The following is a 17,802-nucleotide window of genomic DNA, read 5'->3' as shown; positions in this document are numbered from 1 at the left end:
CTGAAATCTTTACACTCAAAAGTATCATGAGGCAGAATGGGGAAGTGGGGAGACGGGGAAGGTCTTGGAGTCCAAAATTATCTGTATGTCCATACACATCACCTTAACCTTTCTGAACCTTACCTTCCTTATCTGTAATATGGGAATAATACTCTTTGTTTTACTTTCCTCATGAGATTGTTGTGAGGAAAGCACTTTTTAAACCATAAAGTACTAATGTAAGCAAACATTTTTATAATATTTCATTTTCTTCTATAATTTAAAAAATATTTTTGACTATGGAAAGCAAAGAATTGATTAAAGGGAAAAGAAAAGTGATAACTTCTTCCTATTTGATGCTTCTGCCCTTCTCCTTTCCATTATAATGCACCTTTTTCTTCCCCTTTATCAATGCTTTGCCTTCCCCAATCATGAAGTACAAGAAAAAGGGGGCAGTGAATGGAATAAAAACCTCTCATTAGAATTTATTGAGACTTTTCCTTTTTTACTCTGTCTCATCTTAATACTTAAATGCCTTGAAAGAAGGTCACATTTTTTTCTTCTTACAACGTAAAGCTAAGGACACAACAGAGAGATGTAATGTGGGTCTGGAAGGTATGAGCTACCTTTTTAGCAAGTTCTTCCAGGTTTATGGTATATCTATCTTCTACTCCTTTTAATGTCGGTTTATTCATTGTAGATTATTCCTATGAATAAAAGAATAAAATGTTCTACTCGTCCCCAGGTAACATCTGAATCATCCAATTCTTACCTCTTCCATTTTCCTAGGAGCTGAAATTTTATCTATTTGTCAGGACAGAAAACAGAACACTGCAAATATCAACATTAGCCAGAGTAAAGAACAATGAACTCATTTTAAGGGGTAAGATTGTTATCTTTCCAGTGCTGAGAAATTCTTTGAAGAGAATGAGGGAGGGACCTAAAATGCCAAAATAGGTTTAAATCAAAATAAAGGGTCAGGAAAAGACTGTCAGGAAAGAATTGAGAAGGCTGGAATGGGTGAGGGAAGTTGAAAGGAAAGATAAATAGATTTCTGTTCTACTTTGGGTTCCTTATATAAGCAGATTCAGTTCTGTAGGTAATTTTGCTTTTTCTCTTGTTGAAGCTCTTGGTATATAGTCCAGAAGTCAAGGTAGAAGCAAGTTTAGCTAGTGTTTGATGATCCAATTAGTCAATGTAATATAAACTTACTTGTTTTTTCAAGACTCTTCTCTAATTAGAAGAAAAATACCTAAAACTCAGCAATAGCAAGTAAATAATCCTATCACTGGCTGTGAACCTTGGTAAAAAAACACCATAAAAGAGTATGCAATGATGATGTCGACTACTTCAGCAACTTAGAAAATGCTAAGGACTTTTTTTTAAGATGCCTTCTGAGGTAACACCTAGTTAATAACTTGCCCAGGGTCACACCACTAAAAGTATCTAAAGATAGATTTTAACTCAGGTCTTCAAGTCCAACACTCTACCCACTGTTCCACTAAGCTGCCATTAGGACTAAAATGTATTTTTACAATAAAAAGTAGAGCAACTAGAAAAAAAACCTAGCTATAAATACTAGAATAACAGAACCTACAGTATGGCTCCTGAAATATACAGGACTTTGATTTCTTTTTCTTGGGCTCTCTTCTTCCTGTATCCCTAGCTTCTTCTAACTTCACAGGACAGGCATTTATGCACTGCCCTCAATATGAAAATGAAGCTATTTAGTAAGATGCTAAATGAAGAGGAAGGTTTCCCTAGATGGGAAAGGGAGTGATGACCATTCTCTTACTATGAGGTAAACAATAACTTGTACAATTCTGTGCCACCACTACCTCTGTCCTTTTCCCCTCACTCTCTCAACCCCTGGCTCATCTTACAAATTACAAATTGCTACATGTAGTTTGGCACTAGGACTAGTTTCCCAATATGTGATCACTGACACTCAAATTCAGATGTTTGGCCTTTCTGGTAACGGAATCGAGGTACGAAGTTACAAAACACCCAATCATCTTCATACTATCCGTGGTACTGGTGCTATGTGATAGGTGGTTGGTCACAAAGGAGAAGAAATTACCTACAGAACTGGTGTACTGATAAAAGCAAAGCAAAGAAAAAGGCAAAGTGGAAAAAAGCAATAGATTCAGGCTCCAAAACAGAGGTTCCTTCCAAGTCTACCGTGAACAGCTGTGTGACCTTGGAGAAACTGCTTACTTTCTTTGAGGCTGTTTCCTCATACATATGAGGAAGTGGCAGAGTAACACTGAGGTATTTTCTAGCTCTCATTCAGCTGAAACTAGGATAGTCAGTAAGATACCCACCCATCTCCAACCCCAAAAGATATTCTGGCTTTTCCACTGGGCTAGTCACCACAGTGATGCATACTCTCCATTGTATATTTCTCTCCCACAGAATCAAGGGATTTGAGTGGCAAGAAACCTCAGCAGCAAGGGGAGAAGCATTTATATAGGGAAAGGCTTCCCGGAAAAGACAGGATTTTAGCTGGGACTTGAAGGAAGCCAGAAGGCAGAGAAAAGGAAGAAGAGCAGTCTAGGAATGAGGGACAGCCAATCAAAATGCTCAGTTTCAGTAAAAAGATCCAAGACAATTCTGAAGGACTCATGATGAAAAATACTATCCACCTCCAGAGAGAGAACTGATGAACTCTGATTGCAGATTGATTTTTATTCACTCTCCTTATTTTTCTTGCCTTTTTTTTGGTAACATAGCTAATTGAGAAATATGTTTTGCATAATTTCACAGTATAATTGATAAACTACTTGCCTTTTCAATGGGTGTGGGACAGGCTGAAAGGAGGGAGATAATTTAGAACTCAAAAATTTTTTTAAAGAATTTTAAAAATATAAAATTTCTTAATAGAATTAGGCTTACTCTTAGACAATAAGCAATAATTCAAATAAAGAAATCATGTGATATGAAAAAGTATTCTAATGAATGAATATATTTTAAGGTCCCTTTTCAGCTCTGTCAAACTAAGGATACTTAACCTAGAGGAAAAAAATACTTCAGTGGAGACTTGATCCCTATCTACAAATAAATGGCCATTAAGTGAAAAAATGATTTAGATTTATGCTACTAAGTCAACAAGAAAAGTAGGAGTAATGATGGAGGCAGAGGGAACCAAAAGGATGGTCAACTCAGTATAAGAAGATATTTCCTCCTATTTAGACCTGCACAATAATGAAAAGTGCTGAGACAATGAGCTCACCACTTACTGGCTTTTGTGTCACTTGTAACTGTGATTTTTCCGAAATCAGTGTTCCACAATTCCATATTATCCCTGATATTAATGTCTCTCAACAAAATGCATTTTTTGTGGCAGTGATCTTATAATTATTGAAAGCACTACACAATTTTCTTTAGGCCTTTTAGATAGCTTGGTTCCTCCCATTAAATTTTGGTCCCAGTTCATTGGCATCTGTTTGAAATATATGTACTAATGGAGGAACTCAATGAATCAATTAAACCTTCCACTGAAGGTTGAAAAAAAAATGTTAGGCCTTCTCTCTTTCCTCTTGACCTGGACAGCGGCAGCATGGGTAAATGCCGTGGTCTTTGTACTTCTAGAAAGCTCTGAAGCCACAGGAGAGACCAAAAGTGGCATGACAAACAATATAAGAGAGCTCATTTGGGCACTGCCTTGAAGGCCAACCCATTTGGAGGAGCATCTCATGCAAAAGAGATTGTCTTGGAAAAAGTTGGTATGGAACCCAAGCAGCCCAACTCTGCCATCAGGAAGTGTGTGAGAGTCCAGCTGATTAAGAAAGGCCAAAAAATCACTGTCTTTGTTCCCAATGATGGCTGCTTGAACTTTATTGAGGGAAATGATGAAGTTTTGGTTGCTGGATTTGGTCGAAAAGGTCATGCTGTTGGTGATATTCCTGGAGTCCGATTCAAGGTTGTAAAAGTTGCAAATGTTTCTCTTCTGGCCTTGTACAAAGGCAAGAAGGCAAGACCAAGATCATAAAAATTGTATAATGTCTTTGTCATACTAAAAAATTTTCATGTTAAGAAAAATGTTAGGAGTGTCTTGTTAGAGGAACAGCAAGGAAGCCAGTGTTCACTGGATTAAAGAGTACATGGGGTGATATAAGTTGTAAGAAGACTGGAAAGGGTGGGGATGGTTATGAAGGATTTTAAATGTCAAACAGAGGATTTCATATTTGATCTTGGAGTTTATTGAGTAAGAGAATGACACGGTCAGACATGTGCATTAGGTAGATTAATTTTACTACTGAGAGGAGAATAGACTGGAGCAGGGAGAGACTTGTGACAGGCAGACCAACCAACCAGTAAGCTGTGTCCTTCCATCTTCTCCACAAGAATCATATGAGAGATTTTTGCAAAGACACTGATAAAATCTGGGTAAACTATAGCCATAGCATTTCCTTCATCTAATAGTTTAGTCATCCTATCAAAAAAAGAAATGAGCTTGGTATGGCATAATCTGTCCTGGATGAAGCCATGCTAGCTCTTTGTAATCACTGCTTCCATTTCTATGTATTTGTCAATCATCTCTTTAATTATCCATTCTAGAATCATCCCAGGAATCAAGGTCAAGCTCATTGGTGAAAAGTTTTCAGATTCTGTTTTCTTCTATTTTTTGAAAAAAATCAGAACATTTATTTGCCCTTCTCTATATTGTGGTATCTCTTCCCTTTGCCATGATAGTTCCTATATCACTGACAGCACCTCAGCAAGCTCACCTGCTTGTCTTCAGCAATGGAGGATGAATGATATTTACATGTACCAGGGACCTGAATTCATCAAGGACAGCAAGATGCTCTCTTACTACTCCTCTGCTTATTTTAGGTATCACATTCCCATTATAGGCTTTTTTACTGTCATCTCCAGTAGAAGGATCATTCATCTTCGTGAAGAAAGAGAAACGAAATAGAACTGAGCAAATCTGCCTTCCCTCTGTTTCAGCACCCCATTCATTCCAAGCAGAGATCTCTCTTTAATCTCTGTTTTTCCCTTCCAATATAATGGGGGGGGGGCAAAAAAGGAAAAAAAAAAACCTATATTGTCTATAGTTTCACTTGTTAGTCTCATTTTATTCTGAGTTTTAGCCTTCCTGATACTGTTTTTATAGCATTGTAGCATGTTTCATTCTCTGTTACCTGGCCTTGCTTCCATCTTCTAAACATCTTTTTCAAATGTGAGTTGGTCTAGCCAGTTCCCTGTGTGTTTACATCCATGTCTCCAGACAAATAGATTTTTCTCCTCACTTGGACTTCAGACTTTTATCTCAAGCATTTCTCATCCCTTCTGGCCTGACTCCCACACTACATTTCAGATCATAGGATCCCACCCTCTGAACCTTTTGAAATCTGATTTCCCCAAACCTAGGGTACTTATCAAACTAAGCCCAGATTTCTTCCTCTTCCTCTCCAAACTTCAGGAGTAAATAATCATTTTTCCCACCATAGTTTCCATATTTTCTACCCCATGAATGAGTGCCTAGGGGAAAAAACAAATAACAAGTCACTGTTCTCTACTGAGCTAACAATTTTACTTACTCTAAAAAAGCTACAATTCATTTACCCCAAATGCTCTTAATTTTGCCCACGGATGCTCCCATTTTTCTAGCTATTGCCTTTGGACAGAGCACTTCATTTGCCCCCTTCCCTCTAGTATTCTCTTGTAATGCTGAGAATCTAGTTATTGTTGTTCAGTCATTTCAGTTGTGTCTCACTCTTCATGATTCCATTTGGGGTTTTCTTGGCAAAAATAACGAAGTGGTTTGCCATTTCCTTCTCCAATGGATTATCTGTAAGTATCTGAGGCCAGATTCGAATTCAGCTCTTCCTGACTTCAGGCCTATCCACTGTGCCACCTAGCTGCCCAAGAGAATATGGTTGACAAATATTTCAAAGTGTTTCTTTCTGATTAGAGGATTTCTTGGATCAGAGAATAATTTATCCTTGGACACATTTTCCAACCTAGACCAAATTACTTCCTTAGTGAGGTCAGAAAGACTTGAGACATGGCTTTCTTTCTCCCTAGCAAAAAGATGTTTAAGTAGCTACTGGTTTAACCTTTGCTATCCCTGGTTGTCCAAACAGGCTATTATCATACCTATGCCAGCAGTTATCCAAAAAAAGGTCTGGTGAGGTTGGGAGTAGGGAAGCAGGAAAGGATTAGAGAGAAAGGAAAAGGAGATATTCCAGATACATAAGGTTTCCAAGTAACTAAAATTTTACAACTTGAACTGCTGCAACTTTATTTAGTCTTTATTGTTTTTATGGCAATCCTGCTAAATATAGTACACGCTTACCTTTTTAGAGTTTCAGAAAAAGACATTAGTAAAGAACAGAGTCTTATGTTATTGATAAACCTTGAGATAAGGCACCTAGATGTTCTGGGCTCCAGTTTTATTTTTCCATGAGTAAATCCGGGTGTTTAGGATAAAATAAGAAGTTAGGGATAGAACCATTAGATGCCTGCAGTCACAAAACATAAATCTGGAAGGAATGAACCTTTAATCTTAATTTCACAGGTAAGAAAACTGAAGCCAGATCAATGAAGGGACTTGTCCAAACTTACACAAGCAGTATACCAAAAACTCATATCTGAACCCAGATCTTCTTACTTGGGGTCCAATGCTCTTTCTTTTATACATGATGCTGACCCCTAAGCTAAGGACATTTCATTTTCAATAGCAGAATTTTAAAATACATTTGTCTGATTGATCAAGTACTGAATTACCAGATAGACATGAGTAAAAATACAGTAACATTCCACCTGTCTGATGTTCAGCTGGTTCTCAAACCACTGAAGAAACCTTAGACCTCTCTCCCTGCCAATCCACCCAAAAAGTTAAAAAAGGTGAAGATAAAAAGACTAAAGATAAAGGGTGATTGGTGTTTTAACCACCAGAAAATAAAACAGAACACTTTTATTGCTTTGTAAGAGCTCTATAAACCTTGCCACAAGCAAGGCCAAGATGAGGAGGGCACAGCAGCACACAAAGATTCACAAGAGGTAGGAGGGGCAAGGAATACAGATTGGAATAACATAGAAGTCTGGGAGCATTTGGAGTAAGGACAATCACACTTCAACAACCTGGAGAGCCCTTTTTTTTTTTTAAACAGTACAGAACAATAATGAAAGCTCAAGTTGACCCCTCCGAATCATAATGAATAACTGTTCCCAGCCCAGTATATTTACCAATAACAGAATTTCAGGATGTAGAAGGGACCTTAGAAGGTCATATAGTTCAACCCACATCTGAAAGAGTCCCCTTCACAGCATATCCAGCCTTTGCTCAAACTTGCTATTTTCCAAGGCAACATATACTTTTAGAACCTTCTTCCCCCTACACATCAAACCTAACTTGCCTCTTTGCAACTTCCCCCCAGCAATTCCAGTTTTACACTTTAGGGCCAAGTACAACAAGCTTCTCCCACCTTTTATGTTTCAGCTTTTTAAACACTTAAAGACAACCATCTTCTCTTCAAGCTCAACATCTACCTTTCCTTCAACTGACCCTCATCTAGCAAAAGCTGATCACCATCCTGTGCTCTCCTCTGGGCTCTTTCTAGCTCAAAGACCTCCCTAAAATGTGGCAATTAAATTGAACACAACACCCCAGATGTGGTCCAATCAGGATAGAGTACAGCATGACAACATTACTTAGTCTTAGAGGCTAGGCCTCTCCTAACATAATCAGGATTTGATTAACTGTCTTGGTTACCATATCACACTGTTAACTTAAATTGTTTGCTACACAACAAGCAAAAAACACAAGCTCTTTTTTTCTAGAGGAATATAAAAAAAGCCCCCAGAACCCAAAAGCCTCATTTTCCCCATCTTGTACTTGTGAAGCTAAACTTTTTGAACACTAACATGACCTATTAAATTTCATCTTATTAACATCAGCTTAATGTTCTAATCTATCCAGCTCTTTTAAATATTGACTATCATTAAATGTGTTAGCTATCTTTCCAGCTTTTTGCTATTGGTGTCTCTTGACTTCCTCCCCTATGAGTGAACCAGTACCGTTTTTGGTCTAACCCAGATCCACCATGCTGCTGCTCCTCAGCTATCTTCACACCATGCTTTGTTTACCCTTCCCACCCAACCCTTTCTTCAACATTTTACTCTCCCTGGACACAGCAAGGACACACTATCACTCTGGAAAAGGGAGCGTTCACCATCTCTTAAATTCCCTCACCAAAACACCCCTCTCTGGCCATTACTCCATTATATGTGTTCACTTTGTTAACTCTAAAAGGAGAATAACAACTAAAATGGAAAACATCATTTTAACATGCAAGTTGTTTGAAGTAACTTAAAAACACTGAGTGTGCTTCTAGAGGGCATACAATAAAGCATCTGTGAAATGCATGAACTGTCCTATAATGCTCAGAAGGATAAGAAAAAAATAGTTCCAACATTGTATAGAGTTCAGTTGATCTTGTGCGATATTGATTTTTTACAAATAGAATTTTCCCCAAAACAAATTCCTCTTTTAAGATCTTGTTTATAACTAAGTTCCCAGGCTGCCACAGCCTTAGTTCTCATGTATATAATAGTTCTTAGCAATAAAGGGAGATATCAGTCCCATATCAACCACACCTTGATTCTAAGAATGGTGCTGAGGATTCCCAATCTGTGGTTTGAAGAATAGTGAATATAACATATGAAAATATATCATAAAATATTAAATATATATAACATAAAACCAACAATATTAAATATTAATCTTTTCCTCTTCTTGGATATAAAATGCTAGGGGTTTATATTCCTGACAATTTAGATATAGGCACTATAGAAAAATAAAGTTATAGGAAAAGAATAGAACTAAATAATTTCAAATTTAGGAAATGTGACAGTTCTGTCACTATAGTAGATTAAAGAGTACAAGGCTAACACTACGCAGGCTCCCTACAGGTACTAAGCTTGTCCCTTGAATAGCTGCCTACAAGTAAATAGTGGCACCTGTTTAGAATAGCTTCCTCTCAAAGCATTCAATTATCTTCGAGGCTTGAAAAATAGAGAAGCAAAAATATAACCGAATATCGACCCTTTCACCTGCATTTTCCCACAAAATTTAACAGGTTATTCAGAATAGAGAATTAATATATATATTCACTTTTAATTTCTTCTTGAAAATGATAGGATACCTCAAAGTTAAAGTTAAAAAGAAAACTTCAAATTTCAAAATAAATAATTTCCTTATTACTTAACTGTCAGGTGTTTCACTTGGGCACTAGAGAAAACAAATGTTTAAATAGTAAGACCATTATAATCTTTGCCACCAAGGCAACTCAGCACCTTTTTTTTTTTTTAACATGTTCCAGAGAAAAGAAATTATGGTGATTAACACTTGTGCTATGTCCTGTTAGTGCTAATTATTCTTGCTACCTTTCTAACCCATGGCTCTGAACTACCCTTTTCAAAAGTTATGTAGAGTTCCCAGTCCCACAATTCATTGCTAACTCACACCTCCTCCTTCTTGGTAAATGATCCATTCACTTTACAACTTAATTTCATAAAAGGGAGAAAAGAAAAAAAAACCTTAGAATTTCAAAGTAAATTCAGAATAATTTAAAACCACCAAATAAAAAAACATCCTTTCCTCCCCAGGATGTGGTCACAGGCTAAGTGAATGTAGAAATAAAACATTAGACTTTAAGGTGCCAAGAGGCAAAAACTGTGTTGGTTAATCTATTTTGTACAACCAATTTAACAAGAATTATTAAACACTCATATAGAATATATTGTGCTAGGTTTGGGGGGGAAATGCAAAGTTTAAGTAAAGTAAGGAGCCTAGTAGTGAAAATCATCAACAATCAACTTGAAACACACACAGACACACACACTTCTTGCAATCCACACTATCTACAATTGCAGTCTTTAAACCGCTGGACCTTGATATTTGTTCTGCCCATGCTCCCCTGTGGAATGTTTGGCTCTGGAACACCATCTTGGGGCCCAGACTGTCCAGTCTGGTGAGCATATCACATGGTTCACTCTCTTTAGGCAGCCCTAGCCGTGCTTCATGTTCCAGCCCAGTCACCATCATGTCAACAGTCCTCATCATTTTACAGCCTCTGGAATCATATGGAACCATTACTTAGTCAGCACTGCCATTGCTACTGGCAAGGGCTCATTGGTCAACTCCTTTAAGGCTCCATGCATTACCCCTATGACTTCCCAAACCAGAACACTCCTCCCTAAACACCACCCCCTTATGTATGTTGTCTCCCTCTATTAGAATGTAAGCTCTATGATTATCAGACTTGTATATCCATGGCATTCAGCACAACATCTACCATATAGTAAGTGCTTAATAAATGCCTGCTAATTTATACTATGTTAAATGCGTATTGTGTGCTAGACACATAGCTCCATGCATATCACAGAAATTGAGCTGGAAGGAGCCTTACAGAATACCTGCTCCAATCCCATTATTTCACACATGAAAATACAGGCCCAGAGCCTTTTGCTCAAGGTTACCCAGGTAGTTAAGTATCAATGACAGGACGTGAACTAAGGTCCTCTGACTCCAAAGACACTGTTTGTTCCCTAGTACCATTCTGCCTCTTCATTTTTGGACTGCCAAATAAGAGAATATCCTTTAGAAGACTACACACGCACGCGCGCACACACACACACATGCACAAACACACACATGTATCTATCTATCTATCAATCTATCTATATCTCCTCCCACCCCGCCCCACACAGGATGTAGTTCAAAAGCTAGATAAACCTAGAAATGTATCATTAGTTTCTTTAAAGTGCTGGAAGGCAAAAACTATTATTTAATCGACTTTTAAAAACTAGGTCAACAATAGCAATTATTAAACATCTATATACAGCATGTTGTTTTAGTTTCCAGAAGAACTAAAAGTGCAAATGAATACTAAGTGCTTTATACAGCAAATGTTATCCTTCATATTAAGAATTTATTGACTATAGTATTACCTCCATTAATAATTGATGCCCTCCAATTAAGATGTATGTATATATACTTAGTCCTCTAGTTTGTACCAGACACTGGTTTCTCCAAGCACTAAATTATGCTTATTAATCTCACAGATTACAATAAAAATTTTCTCAATTAAAAACTGTGCCATACTGACTATTGTGCAACATCATGGTTCAATGAAGGATGATATTTTTTCTCTCAATGGCCCAAGGAACTGTCCAAGTCCTTGGAGCTAATTTTCATTGTAACTGTAAAGCTAAAAAGTATATTACGATATTGAATTGTATTTAATCTATTGAAATCTACAGAGTAGGAGAGTGACATGGTCAGACATGTACCTCAGAATATCACTTAGGCAGCTGGTTGGAATGTGGAGAAATCTGAGGCAAAGTGACAAATTAGGAGGCTACTATGGTAGTCCAGAGCATGGATGACAAGACCTGAACTAGGATTGTGCCTGCGAGCAGGGGAGAAAGAGGTAGAGGATATGTGAGAGACAGTGTGGAGACAGAAATCAGAGTTAGCAATTCACTTCGATATCTGGGATAAGGGAGAGTGAGGAGCTAAGTATGACACAAAGGCTTCCAACCTAGAGAGTATGTTGGTATGCTTGACAGAAATAGTCAGGGTTTGGAGAAAAAAAATAATGAATTCTGTTTTGGACATGTTGAGTTTAAGATACCTATGGGATATATAACTGGAAATGTCAGTGAACTCAGGAGATAGACTAGAGCAAGATATACAGATTTAGGAGTCATCTGCATAAAAATAATCATTAAAGACTTAGTGGAGCTCATGAGGGCATCACAAGAAAACACATAGAGAAAAGGACTCAAGACAGAACCTTGGGATACACCCTTTTAGAGGGCAGGATATAAATGAGGATCCAGCAAAGGAGATCAATAAAGATCAGACAGGTAGGAGTAAGTCAAAATATCCAGTAGTCATTGCCTATATTCTTTTCCTGATTGCATTTACTTCATTTTGCATCTGTTTAGGCAAGCCTTCTCATGTTTCCTTGATTTCCTCTTATTGTTTCTTATGGTACAATATTTCATTACATTTGTAGATATATATTTAGGTACCTGTATACATATATAAAGAGATATCCAGATGTGTGAATATATACAATATTATATTAGATATATCAATATATGTAGTATCTAAATGCATATTTACATGTATATGTATTCAGATACTAGATATATATCTATAATTTTAATGAAATATTATATATGTATGATGTACGTGTATAGATACGTACACATATATAAATATACATTACACATCAAAATATCTAGATAATTATCTCTATCTATTGTTGAGTTGTGTCCAATGCTTTGTGACTCCATGGATTATACTGTTTATGGGTTTTTTGTTTTTTTGTGTTTTGTTTTGTTTTTTTGCAAAGACAATGAAGTAGTTTGCCATTTCCTTCTCCAGAGGATTAAGGCAAATAGAGGTTAAGTGACTTGCCCAGGGTCACACAGCTATTAAGTGTCTGAGGCCACATTTGAACTCAGGTCTTTTTGACCGCAGGCCCACACCTCTATCCACTGTGCCCTATCTCTGTTTGTTCAGCCATTGCCAAATCCATGGGTACTTAATGCACCATCATCTCTTCTTTACTATCACAGAAAGTGCTCTGTATATTTTGGTATATGTAGAATCTGTTTCTGAACTCCTTGGGGTCCAAATTATTTTGCAGAATGGTTAGGCCAATTCATAACTGCACCAATAGCCTTGTAACACTTCTGTCTTCTTGTAGCCCTTCCAGCATAGATTTCTAGATTTTTTCATGTTTCTCAATTTGGTGGTTATGAGGTAAAACTAGGAGTCCATTATCTTTAATTAAGGAATTCTGTACAACATTAATAAAAGACTCATGAAAAAATTAGTATTACCATAAATGAAATCAAGGCACCAAGGTCACAGAAAACAAAACACAGATCCAGGCATTTTGACATTGATTCCTCTCTTCTGCTGCTGTCATGAGGGTGAGTGAGGGAGATGGTTTATAGTCAATAAGCCCATTTGTTCAACAAAACACATTTAATTAAGTATGTCTCATTAAGTCAGTCTGCCACTGGGGACAGAAATCACACACTGAAACCTGATTAGAAGACTTCAAGTCAATAACACAAATGAACCACCCAGAAATTTAAATCAGCTGAAATATGAAAATGTTCAGGAGCCAAAAACAACAAAACTAATATCCTGTTTCAATCAAGGTTACTTGATAACTTAACAAAAACACCCCCAAAATGAATTCATTAAGCAACTGCAAAGGAATGATATGGAACCATTAAATAATAAAACCCTGTAACAAACTAAATTCAAACACAATTACCTTCAAGAAAAATAACCTCCTTTTACATTCAGCATGGCATCAAGGCCTTCATTGTTTCCATACACGTACAGCAAGTTTTTCAGTTGTATTCTAAATACCATTTTAGGGCTTTATCTCATCTAGTTTGTATAAATGGAGTTATATCTACTACCCAAACTATGATTCAACTCTACAGTAAGCCATTTTTATGCCTGCTATAATTTCCTTTTCATGATATTCTAGCCTTCAGCATCACTCTGCAAAATCATTTTCAATTATATATTTAATCTTTATGTTATAACTTAAATTACACCCATAACACACTCTAGATGGAATCCTGGTTACAAAAAAAGGCATGTGGCTGCCACTGCCTTCAAAAGGTTAACAGCTTCAATATGAGACACATGTGCCAATCTGCCACCAGGATGGCCCAACTTCAACCTATCACTTTCCCTTAAAAAGATCTGTGGAATTTTTTTTTAAAGATAAAATACAGAGTTCACATGATACTCATGACTCAAAGAAGTGATGAATAAAAAAGTATTTCAACTCAAAGATTGAACCAACCATCACATGCTGAAAAGTGTTCTCAGCATCATTATTTTCTTTGCTTTTCAAAGACTAATAACTATCTCAGGGACCTAGAGAACCTGGCAAACTATGCTAAACCACATCTTAATTGTCAAACTTAGACCCAAGACTTTGCCAAAAATATAAGTCTAGGGAAGCATCATCCACCAGGACTGCTAGAAAAGGGTCTCTTTACATCATTCAATCTACTCTATTCCTGGAGCACAGATAATAGGACATCATAAAGGTACATTCATAAAGGAACACCACTGGACCAAGAGCCTTGAGCAGAAAAAAATATTACTCCAACCCCCCATGGATAAAGATATACTTAATACATGTTTAGAAAAGCAATGTGGAATTAAACAAATAAAGTAACTAAAATGTCCATGTTGTTTGACCCAGAAATTCCACTGCTAGGCATATAGCCCAAAGCAAACTATATGAAAAAGGAAGCCTACCTATGCATCAAAATATTTGTAGCAGCAATTTTTGCAATAGTCAAGAACTAGAAACAAGGTAGATGCTCATTAACTGGGGAATGGTTAAGGAAACTGTGGTACATAAATGCAAAAGAAATATTGCTATACTATAAGAATCAACAGGATGAATACAAAGAAGTATGTGGAGACTTCTATGAGCTGATGAAAGTAAAGTCAGAAGAATAATTAACTGAACAATGGAAATGGAAAGAACAACAAAACAATCAGTGCCTGGCACAGAGTAGGCATTTAATAAAAGTTAGTTGAAAAAGTTTTTTAAAATTTTTTATAAAAAATGAATAAAAATAAAAGTCAAGTGGTTGACTGAAAATTAAATTCTGGGAAAATTATAATGACCAATAATGGCCCCTAAAAAGAGATATCAGAAGACACCTCTCCCTGCTTCTTTTTAAAAGTAAAGATAGCAGAGTGTTCTGGACCACATGACCAATGAGATGGGAAACTGGACTTTTGGATTATAAACCTCATACCCCTACAAATTAAAACTTATGCACAAGATATAAAGCAACTGCAATTGTCTCCACAATCTAGGGCACTAATAACCCTATAGAGGTAATAACTAACAACAGAGAAGGCTAATACTTGATGCTCACTCAGCATTCATTACCCCATAAGCCTCAACACTCTGGAGAGAGGTATAGCCTAACACATAGACTTGTACTCCCCCTAAGATCTCCTCAGGAACCCCTTTGCTGTAACTTCATTCTTTGCCAGCTACCCCCCCCCCCCCCCCCGTCTTCCCTCAACCATTCTGAGGCAACAAGTAACAACTCAACTCTGCTTCACCAACACCTGTGCAGCAAAGGTGGAGCACCCTCCCAGCTATGAACTGGGGAACAGAGGGGAGTGGGACAATATGTGTCTGGAACTCCACAAGGGCACTGGCATCCAGTGGCGGCCAGTTCTGGCCCCTGGAACCAGAACTCAATTTTGGAAAAAGACTTTTTAAAAACTTCTAAACTTACACACTCATTAAAAAGAGCATTTCCGTAAACATAGTAGAACACAAAAAGAGGATTCTATGTAAAATTGTAAATCTGGGATCTTTCATTAGCAATAGCAGATTTTTTTATTGTTAGCTGTGCTTTGCTTCAGTATTCTCTGGGCAAGAATGTTCTGTTGTAGGAGGTCTAGTCTGCCACAAAATTCATGCCTTGAGAGCCTGATTCCCCTTAGGACAGGGGCTAAGGTTGGTGAAAAGTAAACTCCCAGCATGGGAGTAGAGTGGGTCAGTTTTGAGCTGGATGATCTGCTCTTAGTTCTCTGACTGAGTACGGCAGGGATTCTGCCAAGCCATACAGCACACACTTCCACTTTCCTATACCCCTCCTGGAGTGGGAATGGGAAGCCGAGCAAGAAGTTATGGCCTGCTGCTTGTTTCCATTGCATGGAAATGTCCTTCTTTATTACTGGTCTCCTGTTCAGTGGGTGGGCACCCTTGGGAATGTGTAGGGAAAAACTGAGAAAAAATGGTTCAGAAGGGAAATCCTGAGTGTGCAATTTCTAAGAATTTCCAAGTACAAAGTTTTCAAGACTCTTCCATCCACTGCTTTTAAGTATACAAATAGCCCCTGTCCTAAGACAGAATCAGGGTCTCAAGGCATGAATTTTGTGGCAGACTAGACCTCCTACAACAGGACATTCTTGCCCAGAGAATAATGAAGCACAGCACAGCTAACAATAAAAAAATCTGCTATTGCTAATGAAAGATCCCAGATTAACAATTTTACATAGAATCCTCTTTTTGTGTTCTACTATGTTTATGGAAATGCTCTTTTTAACGGGTGTATAAGTTTAGAAGTTTTTAAAAAGTCTTTTCCCAAAGCTACAATGATAGATACTACCAAGTGAGACCTACAGGTTACTGAAAGGATTGAGAAAAGCTTCTTGAAATGTGCAGATCTGTGTCAGCAAGGGTTTTCACATTGTTGGGAAAATACGTGAAATCCTAAAATGGTTTGAATATGTATATGCCTCAGAGGCAGCTAGGTGGTACAATGGATGGAAAGCTAGATTTGCAGTAAGGAAAACCTATATTCAAATCTGGGACCCTGGCCAAGTCACTTAACTTCTTTCTTAGTGTGTTCATCTACAAAATGGGGACAATAACAGTACCCACCTCCCAGGGTTGTTGTGAGGATCAAATAAGATAACATTTGTCTGTGGTGCTTTGCCAAACTTAAAGTACTACATAAATACTAGCTATTGTTTTTGTTTAATACTATCATTATTATTATTATTTGCTAAACTTCTCTTCAAAGAGGTTTAGATTCCATAAGGACATTAGGAAAGGAGATAGAAAATGGATTCAGGATCACATAAGAACTTAAAAAGACTTTCATCCATGGCAAACAGTGGTTGATTTTTTTGTTCATTTTTGGTGTATAAAATACAGTTTCAACATTACCCATTTGACCTATTTTCACCCATCACTGACTTATAAAAATTTGGGAACAGCTTAAGAATTCATCGAATTAAAGAAACACTACATTTTTCTTTACATCTAAAAGACTGGGAATCAAACCGAATTCATCACAGCAAAGTATCTATTTGGGAAAACAAAGTCTTACCCTTGCAAGTCAAGAGAGGAAATACTGCCCTAATAAAATATCCATTTTGTTGCATTTTTTATTGCTTGGTGTTCATACTGGGTTCCTACAATATTCATTTAATACTTACTTGGGTTTGACTCCATGTAGAAGGAATACAGGCAAACTGTTTGATGTAATGCTACTTAAAAGACACTTTCTGGACACCAAGATTTAACCTCTCTGCACCTCCACTCCCAACTGTCATTGGTAATGGCATTTATCATCATAAGAATGATAGGCAGCCTTCTAGAGACATATTTCAACTCAATTAAAGTTGAGCAATACTAGGAGGGATAATGCAAGAACCTGACAAAATCTTTTCTACTTCAAAATGTAGTTCAGAACTAATCTTCCTCAGCTTCTAGAAAAATATCTCTTTTCTGGCCATCTATTTTTGAAAGTAAAAGCTAAGAACATTTTTACTTAAACACCCTGACATTCAGATATTTAATTCTTTCACTCCCTTAAGACTCCTGGGCCTTCCTTCGATATGGTCTATCTGAATCCAAATGATGGCATTAGTGATGCGATATTTCAATCCAGGACTGACTAATACAACTTAGGAAAACTATTGGCTATTTCCTAGCCAAGGTGCACATTATATTAATCTCATCAATTCCTTTCAATATCCAAAATGTTCTATATTAAATGATGATTCAGGGTTGGTTGGTTGGTTTTGGTCTCTAAGCTTTCCAAGACCAAGTCTGAATATATGATCTTTTTCTTTTACCCCAAATGATTGAATGAAATATCATGAAAGATATGGCAAGAGTAACATAAGATTATATTCTAGAAGATTTATAACTTAATATTTAAAAGAGGAATTTGATTGTCAAGGCAGCTGAGATTTGAATGCCTTAAGCA

The 17,802-nt window shown here is 37.1% G+C and overlaps 1 protein-coding gene and 1 pseudogene across 1 annotated transcript in view; one reads left to right on the top strand and one right to left on the bottom strand.

The window, feature by feature from the left end:
* Window positions 1-17,802, bottom strand: part of ATP8A2 (ATPase phospholipid transporting 8A2) — a 741,784-nt gene that overhangs the window by 428,931 nt on the left and 295,051 nt on the right. The window lies entirely within an intron of this gene.
* Window positions 3,509-3,970, top strand: LOC114054383 (annotated as a pseudogene).

The sequence above is a fragment of the Vombatus ursinus genome, unplaced genomic scaffold, assembly GCF_900497805.2.
Source record: "Vombatus ursinus unplaced genomic scaffold, bare-nosed wombat genome assembly UNPS02014813.1, whole genome shotgun sequence".
In the NCBI taxonomy this organism is placed as follows: domain Eukaryota; kingdom Metazoa; phylum Chordata; class Mammalia; order Diprotodontia; family Vombatidae; genus Vombatus; species Vombatus ursinus.
Note: the sequence above shows the minus strand (reverse complement) of the source record. Positions and strands in the feature narration are given on the sequence as shown.